Below are 10,488 nucleotides of genomic sequence, written 5' to 3'. Positions count from 1 at the left end.
AACTACTTGATGGTGGCGGAGATAGTACGTGATGTTGCAGCAGACAGTTATATGGCCAAACATTACAAGAAGTTGACTCATTTAAATACTTAGGGTCTAAGATAACAACAAGCAGAAATGAAAACCCGTTAGCGGTTAATTACAAAACACATTAAAAACCGCATGTGATGAATCATTCGGGTGATGCATTTGTGAAATCATTCATTTCGGGAAATGATTCACGATCTTAGAATCAAAAGTGTTTTTATACCAATTATAAATACAAGGCATCCACACTTATTGCGTTGCTTAAAAAAACTTTCCTTATTCATTATCTGATAAACATATTTTAAGATAATTTTTAACTAAATATAAAATTAGGCTCAAAAATGATGGTTATATATTTCTTATTAAAATCAATACATAATGAAGTGTACACTTTTTTTACAGGTCTATACATATAAACAAGATTTCATAACATTTGATAAGGGTTGCAGAATTTCCTCATTTATTTTACCATTGTACCATTTTATAAAATTTTACCATTATTCGACTTTTACGTTTAAACATCTAATCACGTGAAAGACTTACAAAAAAATGTTAAGCTTTAACATTTTTAAAGTTTAAAAAACATAATTGAGCAAAGGTCAGCAAAGAATATATGTGTATACAAGCTAAGAAATAGCCACAGAATATAGAGTTCGCATGAAGGTCAACTGCTTGGTTAAAATTGTTAAAAAGGCAGTTAATATTTCCTGCATGAACATCAGAAGATGCAAAATGTAATTGTTCCTTTTCTTCAAAATATGATGGGTAATGTTCTGTTCCCTGGCGCGGTGACTGAGTAGTTAAACTCGTGGCTTCCAATCTTGGAATCATTGGTTCGAATCTCGATGAAGTTGAGAAAATAAAATCCATTCGTCATTGATCTTAACATCATCGGCACTATTGATAGCAAGGTCTGAAATAGAAACTTTACTTAATTGATGTGCAGTTCAATATCGCCTGCACCGAAAGCATTAGCATTAACAGCGTTGTAAATCAATGATTTGTCCTTGTCCCTACGGCCGGACCTGACAATTGTGAGGCCCTAAGTAAAACGGTTTGAGCGTGGCCCAGACTAGGTAGTGATAAAATAATGTAAAAATTAAGATTTTGTATTAGAAATTACATTCGTCTTTGCAATAAATATGTATTAAATGAAAGCTGACAAAGCCGTTTATTTTTTTATCGCGCGTACAATTGACACACCAAAATGACAATTTTGTCTATTTTTCAAGAGATTTTGTATAACTTTCCAGAAGATTTCCAGTACTTTTTCATATATTTGGAATTTCAGGAGATTTCCAGGAGGCGCTGGAAAATCATAATGCCAAGGAAACCATGTTACTATATAAACGTTATTATAGTTTAATGTAATAATTTACTCCTACAATTAGTTTGGGGCCTATAGAAGTGTGGGGCCCACTGCTTAAGATACGCTCTGCTTTTCCGACCCTCTTACAAATACTTTTTTCACTTACTAATCCACCAGAAGCATCTATCCGGAATAAATGGCAAACATTTGTATAATGCAAGCCTGAGGGGTCAAAACGAAAATTGAAATGACCCTTGTAGGACATTCGTGGATGACGCAGCATTAGTGATTATTATCACGTTTTATAGAAAAGCAATAATAATAAGACCCAGAATAGATGATGTTCTAAGAGGTGCGATGGCTGAGTCGTAAATGCTCGTCTTCCGAAACGGGGGTCCAAAGTTCGAATCCTGGTGGAGAATGAGATTTTAAGTTTCATGATTCTAGGGCGCCTCTGATTTTACCCGTAATTTAGTTGGGGAAAAGGCAGTTGATCGTTGTCCTGGCCACATGACACTCTCGTTAACCATGAGCTTTAAAAGCACACGAGCTTTTCATCATCGGCTTCATAAATCGAAGATCTAAAAGGGTAATTTTACTTGCTATAAAATGTTAAGATGTTTGGTAAAAAAAATCTGTGTTCCAATAATTGCGAATTTAAAACCCTCCAAGGTGACAATGGCTTTAGAAAATGTGCAGCATTTTCTTAAAATAAAAATAAAAATTGATTGAAATAACAAGTGCGATATGCTAAGCTAAAAATAGTATAATGAGCTATCAAATAAAAATACCTTGCTATCCAATAAGAGCATCGTGGACAAAAAATGTCAGAATCATTATGTAGGCTAGATGTCATTTCTCTTCTTCAATTACAATGTTAGTCTATTTACACAGGAAGAAACAGTATGTTGTGTCATGGAGAATCCACTCCCTCCTGTGGTATTAGCTATTCACAACACTACGGTGGTCTAAGTTTTAACAGATTTAACATCGCGGTAAAAAAAAATAATTTCTTTTTGTGATTTTAAAGATTCTAATGTTGCAAATTACATAATCAGTAATAAAAAAATTATATTAAACGAATGTCGCACAAATGTTTTTTGTACTAAATTTCTTATATGTTGGTTAACTGAAATAAATTAGAACAATCTGACTTTTTGAGCTATAATGAGGTTGGCAGTCGAAAATGATTTTTTTAAAAATAAAACAATTATGCCTGTGTACATAGCAATATTATAAAAATAAAAAAAGCGAAATTATTATGTTTTTTTTTCTTCAGTTTAAATTGATACATTATGTAAAATGAGTGATTAGAATTTTAAGAAATCATTATTTATTCTTATTTCGCTAATTCATTATTCGGGTAAGTATTTTATATTTTCATCTAAATTTAATGTTATAAAACACATGTGTCAATTTATATTTATTGCTTTAAAATAATGAAATCAATAAAAATGTCTTTGTTTAATTTTTTTAAAAAGAAATACCAACAACCTATATACATATTTATGTATATTAAACAGCACTTGATTAATGTGTCGAAATGAGTACCATTCCAACTATATTTCTCACTTTTATTGGTACTTTTTATTTCAGTTTTAGAATATAATATATAACATATAATAATTTTGTTTATTATGTTTAAAATTTCAATGTTACATTTTATATTAATTGCTTTAAAATAATCGAATAAATAAAAAAAAATTCTTTGTTTAAATTTTTAAAAAGAAATATCAACAATATATTTACACAGTTAAGTAATTTAAACGGCACTTGATAAATGTGTCGAATTACTCACTGAGTACCATTCCTAATATAGTACACACGTGTATTTTTACTATTTTTTTCTGTTTTAGAATAGAAAATATAAAATATATTAATTTTATTATGTCTGAAACCATTGTAACATAATCAATCCTATCATTCTTGGTATTGAGATTTGCATAGGATATTGAAAGATTATGTATTCTCTAGCCACTTAATTAGTACAACTCAATGTATTTTTACCAAGCTTATATCAGATCACACACAATATCGGATCAAGCTGTAATCTTTTGCATAATTATTTACTTTATCTGACAACACAAGAATCAATATCTCTATGGCCCCTTTCAGTCGCGAAGCGACTATGGATTATCTCGTTGAGATGAATGCCTGGGCATTAGCTGTGGTTGGAACGATGTCGCCCACACATCAGTTCCCCCCTTACCACGCAGCTGATGTATCCAAAAGGAACGTCAGTGCCAATAAAGTTTGGGGTCAGCGGCGTCGAAGGTTCTGACAGAGTGTAGCAATGGGTGCTGCAAACTGCCTTAGGGTCGCCAGCTCCTGATTTTTCCACAGGGTTGACTCCCGAAGCCTTTTCCATGGTTGGGTATAGCTGAAAGGCAACAGATGTTTGAATTCAGAGTTTTCCTTCTCCTAGGTGGGTATCCTGCCATGGCTAACGAGCTTCTCCTGCCCGAAGCTTACTGGTTAAGGCGCCAGTTACTCGCCTTTTCCGCTTTTCCTGTTAGTGAGAACAGTTCCGCCGGACTCAATATCTGAGCTACACGTGAAGGCCTAGAGTTGGACTGGTTGTCAGAGGCTATTCAAGACGCATGCCATTAGGAAGCATTTTATAGTTAGTGGATTGCTTACATCCATTACCACTTCCGGCAATGACTACCTTGTGGAACCTAGAATCAATATAAAAATAGTTAATTAACTATTGGTAATAAATTATTTTGTTTGGTACATCGAACAATGGAAAGGATGGCAGTGGGTTTGATTCGAGATCACTGAACAATAGTCCACAGCGCATACCACACAATCATGTCTTTTCTAAAGCTATATGTGTATATGTTATTATTTTTGTATGTATGCTTCTATTAAAAAAAGGAACTAGTGATCAGATTGTATCACAAATTTTTCCTTGTATATTTCAGTTCAATTTACTTTATATTTTCCACCTGTCCAAGAGACTTCTACAGTTGTTATGTCAATAGAAATGCCAGTTTTAAATAAAATATCACGTATATATTTTCTAAAAGATGGTTCAGAAATTATGTCCTGCACATTGAGCGGATGTTTTTTAGGGAAGAACACTATCAACTATTCAAACATTGCATACACAAGTAAAACAACGTTGGACAAATATATATTTACTGTAGAAATCTCGACCAATTTGCGCTGGAGTAGAAAACAGGAGTCAGCTGTGGGAGAATGGAAAGTTTATTTTGCAATGAAAACTCAAAAAAGTCAGATTTGTGACTTAAGAGTATACGGTTTGTAAAATTATAATTTAGATTTATAATCGAAAATTTTTCAAGAAATTTTTTATTTCAATCTCTTGATTATACTAGCTCGGCGTTTCACAAATTGAATGCCCCCCCCCCATGAACCCAAGGGATCGACTTGCTAACAAGTGAGGTGGAAATGGGGAGGTGAGGCTAATGCATTCTGTGAATTTTAAAATTATTGGGCAATGTTGTCATGTCGATCATGATGGAAGAACGCTGTATTATGTAAGAGGGTGATTGTGCAATATTTTAGCTACTGGAGCAATGTTAAGTCAGATAAAACTAAAGACGAATATTAAGCTGTAATATAGTTCCGCTTTATCATACTCCTACTGCGTCATGGGCGTAGCCAGTTGTTTTTTTTCGGGGGGGGGAGGAGGTTTGGGGGGACTTTTTTCTCCCCCCCCCCCGCGAAAAAAAATATTTATATGTATTTATGTGTGTGTGTGTGTGTCTGTGTACATTATCTTTATTACATTAGGACCCTTCATTTTTTTTTGGAAGACGTTTATTGTGCCCTAGAACAGGTTCTTCCTGGAGTTAGTATAAACATTGTAGATACACGGCCTTGCCAGCAAGGGGGTCTGGGGGAGCGCTAGTAGCCAAAGACTATTTCTGGTAATGAAAGCCTACAAAATGCATATTCTGAGGTATCTACAGTGCATTTTCCTTCTATTAAAAAGTTTTATTTTAAAAACCTAATGTGCTATTCTTAGTGACTTTGACCCTCCCGCGCCGTTCGGCGCATTTGCCGTCAAGCAGTTTCCATAAAAATCTGTCACTGGTAATGTCTGAAGCCTCTTACCACCTGCTCTGAGGACCTCCGTGAATGTGTGGCGCCAAGTTGTACTAGGATGTCATCGCAACTTTTCTTACGCGTAATTTTTTTTGTCAGAGAACATGTCCCGCAAACCTCACGCAACGCTCTGTCACAATCTTACTAAGGGGTCGGTTCGGCATAGGAATTCCTTGATTGAGACCCGATGTCTATAACTGACTCCTAAAATTTGTCTTAGCCATCTTAGTTGAGCCACATTTAGTCTTTTTCAATTTCGGCAGATGACTATCTACTGCACTTTATTAATGAAGCACCGCCACTGGTAGAAATGTGTAACCTCTCTTGAATACGCTCTTGGAATTAAGTGACTTTAGTTTTTATATCCAAAAGGGGAAGTTTTATCGTCAAAATCATTTGTTGAGGGTTTTAAACTAAAAAAAATCTCTAGAGTTGTTTTTTTTTTTCTATTCAAAACCCCATTTAGCTACGGTAATAGAATTTAGTAACTGAAGCTTGCTTTAGAATAATATTGAAGATTGAAGGTTTTCCACCTCAAAATGCTCTGTAGGGGGATCTTAAACTCAAAACCAACTTAAAAAAAAACGCCATCTGTAGGAGAGGGGTTTAAACTCAGAACCCCCCATTGGATTGGCTACGCTCAAATATTTTTAGTGTGTAATTTGATTTTTTTTTATATTGAAGAGGTATTTTTTAGCATCTAAATGGGGGTTTAAACTCAAAACTCCTTTTGGCAACGCTCATAGCATTTTGAGTGCGTAATTTGCTTTTATTCCTACACTGAAGATGTATTGTTTTAGCTTTAAACCCCGCTGGCGGGGGATTTAAACTCAAAACCCCTTTGGCTACGCTGATAGATTTTAGAGTGAGTAATTTTCTTTTTTTTTATATTGAAGAGGTATTTTTTAGCTTCAAACTCCACTTTAGGGGCATTTAAACTCAAAATCCCTTTGACTACACTAATAACATTTTGAGTGTATAATTGGTTTTGTTTTTATTTTTAAAGAGGTATTTTTTACCTTCAAATCCCGCTGAAAGGGGGTTTAAACTTAAAACTGAGTCAAAACCCATTTAGCTACGCTATAACATTTTGGGTGCGTGATTTTTTTTTTATATTGAAGAGTTATTTTTTAGCTTCAAACCCCACTGAAGAAGAGGAAGGGGTGTAAAATCAAAACCCTTTTGGCTACGCTCATAGCATTTTGAGTGTGTAATTTGCTTTTTTATATTTAAGAAAGGGGTTTATCGTACATTTTGGAGGGGGTTTTAAAATGAAAATCTTTCTTAACTGTGCTTTTGGAATTAGGGAATTGTTTGCATTTTTTTTGTTTTATAAAAGAGGGGGATTTAACTGCAAAACTCTTTAAAACTCAACCCCAATGGTAGAGGGTTTTAAACTCGAAACCCGCTGGTAGAGATTTTTAAACTCGAACCCCCCTGTAGGGGTTTTAAACTCGAACCCCCTGGTAGGGGGTTTTAAACTCGAACCCCCCTGATAGGGGATTTTAAACTCAAAACCCCTCTGGTAGGGGGTTTTAAACTCAAAACTCCCTGGTAGGGGGTTTTAAACTCAAAATCCCCTTGGTTGTGTTAAGGCAAGTGATGGTTTAGTATTAAAATCTTAACTAAAATAAACAAAATCAAAGCAAAAATCAGTCACTAAATTCCGATCCCCCCTGGCTACGCCCATGACTAACGATTTAATTGTAACAATTGGGGGGTATTTAATTTTGGGGGAATTGAACCCCAAAATCCCCCCTGGCTACGCCCATGTACTGCGTTAACGATTTTATGCAGGATATAATTTAAAGTTTTGAACGTAACTGCTGACAAGTTGCAGTCAAGATGCTATCTTCCGAATCCATAAAATTACAAGTTAATGCACTTACTTCAATGTAAAACAACTGAGCAAAGGCTTTTGAGACTGTATGGGCACTTGTAAAAAAAATCTATTAAAATCACTATGTACAATGACATAAAGAAAATCGAGGCGATTCTAAAAATCTGTTGTCATTTTACCTTTTCCCTTCTTCTCCATTATAATGTTAATGAAGTGATTGCCGCCAAGAGAATTTTCAGCTTACCTTACCTTCACCTCCTTTGCATATTGCTTAGTATGATGAGCCATTGGGGCACCACACATGATCTGCTGAATGTCTTTCTTCTTAATTTCGCTTTCTTTTTGCATTGAGTAGAATTTTTTTGAGAGGCCTTTCCGTTTTGTTATGTTGTATTCCCATCGATTTCCCTGTCTTCTACGTCATAATTTTCGTGGTAAGGAGGTCTTTGCGACCAGTGAGGACCTTTGCTATGGCCATAGAGTTAGCGCATTTGACAGTTGTTAGCAGGTCATCGTGGAGTCCCATTGCTGCATCCTGTTTGTGATGCGGTTTTTGTAAGTGATACCTAGGAATTTTCTGTATCATTATCCAGCGTTTAGGATTTGCATAATCTGGCCGTGACCAGGGAGCACATCAGTCTGATTTTAGTATCAATGACTACGCATTTGTCTTTCCATATTGTTTTTTTAGTTTTTGCAAGTTCTGCTGTCTACTGTGCAATTTTGGCCAGTAGTTCGGGTTGGGTTCCTTCATCTGAGGCAATAGTTTCAAGGTATTGAAAACTACTGACCAATGTCAGCTTTACACCTCATATGCTGATAGCTATTGGTCATAATTGTTTTTTAATTGATTTGTATATCATATGCGCATCACCAAGTCCGTTAAGTCTTGTTTTGTCTTGCTAGAACATTTATGTGGTCCGCAAAGTGCATGTTAGTAATTCTTCATTAAATGCTTCAATGCAATGAAATTGCTTACTTAAACTTTATTTATTTCAGCTCTGTATGGCGAACCAGTGTGTTTGTGTAATAAATACAAACTTGAATGTTTTTTATATAAAGTGTATCCCAAGGCAATATGTAAATTCAATTTTACATATATTGACGTAAGATTTCATTTGTATTTGTTAATGTTTTACAGTGGCGTCTTTAAATACTCTCTTTAAAAAGAATTACAATAAGTTCTACCTAAAGATGTTGATACAATGAAGTGTAACTTGATTTTTATAATATTAATAACACCTTCCTACATATTAAATTACTCCATAAATTACACAATAAATAAAATCCAGATATTCATACCTGCCTGAGGAAGATACTTATGATGGCAAAAAATAAAGCAGAAGCCAATTAAAGTAAATTTGCTTCAGAGACTGGAGATGTTCACACCTTTTGCAAGCATGCATTCAATATAACAGGGCAAGCCCTCACATGGAACCCCCAAAAAAAATCTGGAAGAGGGGACAGCGCAAGAAAAAAAGGCGCCTCGATTTGGAAACAGATGCCAAGAAGATGGCCAAGACGTGGGAACAGTTGCAGAGACTCGCCCAAAACCGAGTCGCTTGTAGGAACCTGGTTGGTGGCCTATGCCCCAGACAGGACCAATGGAAGAGTGTACATGAGACATATTACACTTTTTGTATTTCTTATACACAAATTGTGTACTAAAATTATTTACAATAGACACTTAAAACTACTATGTAACATTACACATGGTCAACGGCAGTGCCAGTTTCAAATTTCATTATAGGGAACCAACATTTACTGAAAATGTTTCTGGTGTTGTGGCAAGGATGCATAAATGCCACCCTTTGACAGTCCACGATAATGTTTTAGGAATGTTTAGGGCTTCGAATGTCTGAGGTGACTATGTTTTAGGGCGCCTATTTCTTAATATTATTAGCAATATTAAATTTTTATTGGTATGTTTTACAAATTTACAAATGTAACAAAAAGATTTACCAAGGAATAAGTAGAAATATTAGAGTCTAGATTACTCTAGATTAATAAATTGCAACAAAAATGATAAAGTTTAGTTCCCAGATTGATCTTCAATTCCTAAGTCTAGCATTCAATTTTCATATATTGCTACTGTAATTTGGAATTATTGAAAGGCCTTAAGATCCAAAATTAGAATACTGTGAGTGTCAAAAATAAAGAAAAAAACTGTCATTTATAAATAAAAAAATAGTCAATACATCTTATTCAGTTATCTTATTCATGTAAAATCCTAGAACACATAATATGTAGCAACATCATAAACCACTTAGACAAACATAATGTCCTCACACCATACCAACATGGCTTTAGGAAATATAGATCATGTGAAACACAACTAATAGGACTAATTGATGATTTTTCAAAAGGTTTAGATAATAGTGAACAAATAGATGCTATCTTACTAGATTTTTCTAAGGCTTTTGACAAAGTTCACCACCATAGTTTGCTTAAAAAATTAAAATATTTCGGCATTAATGGTCCACTGCATCAGTGGATTAAAGACTTTCTGATAGGGAGGGAACAAACTGTAATAATAAATGGCTCTAAATCAACACCGATAACAGTAAACTCAGGTGTGCCTCAAGGAACAGTCTTGGGTCCACTACTATTTTTAATTTACATAAATGATTTACCAAATTGCATTACTTCAGGAACAAAAGTCAGATTATTTGCAGACGATTGCATAATATATAGAACAATAAAAACAACACAAGACACAGATATTTTACAAAGAGAATTAGATGAATTACAGAAATGGGAATCAAATTGGAGCATGTCTTTCCACCCAGAAAAATGTCAGTTGTTAAGAGTAACAAAAAAACTAAAACAAATTAATTCCACTTATCTTATTCATGGCAAACCAGTAACACAGACTAAAAACGCAAAATACCTAGGTTTTATAATAAATGAAAAACTGTCATGGAATCCACATGATGAAACTACAAAAAAAATCAAACAAAGCATTAGGATTTATTAAAAGAAATTTCTATAAATCAAATAAGAACATAAAACTAAAATGTTATTTAACCTTGGTTAGGCCAATAATAGAATATGCATCCTCTGTTTGGGACCCCTCAACTCAAGAAAACATTAAGAAACTAGAACAGACACAAAATAGAGCATTGCGATTCATAACAAACGAATATTCACATTTGACTAGAGTAACACCTTTAGTAAAATCACTAAATTTAGAAAGCCTTCAGGACAGAAGGCTCAAAAGTAAAGTAGCAATAAT

Source organism: Biomphalaria glabrata, chromosome 14 (genome assembly GCF_947242115.1).
Source record: "Biomphalaria glabrata chromosome 14, xgBioGlab47.1, whole genome shotgun sequence".
NCBI lineage: Eukaryota > Metazoa > Mollusca > Gastropoda > Planorbidae > Biomphalaria > Biomphalaria glabrata.
The sequence above is the reverse complement of the archived record's forward strand: the minus strand, read 5'-3'. Positions refer to the sequence as shown.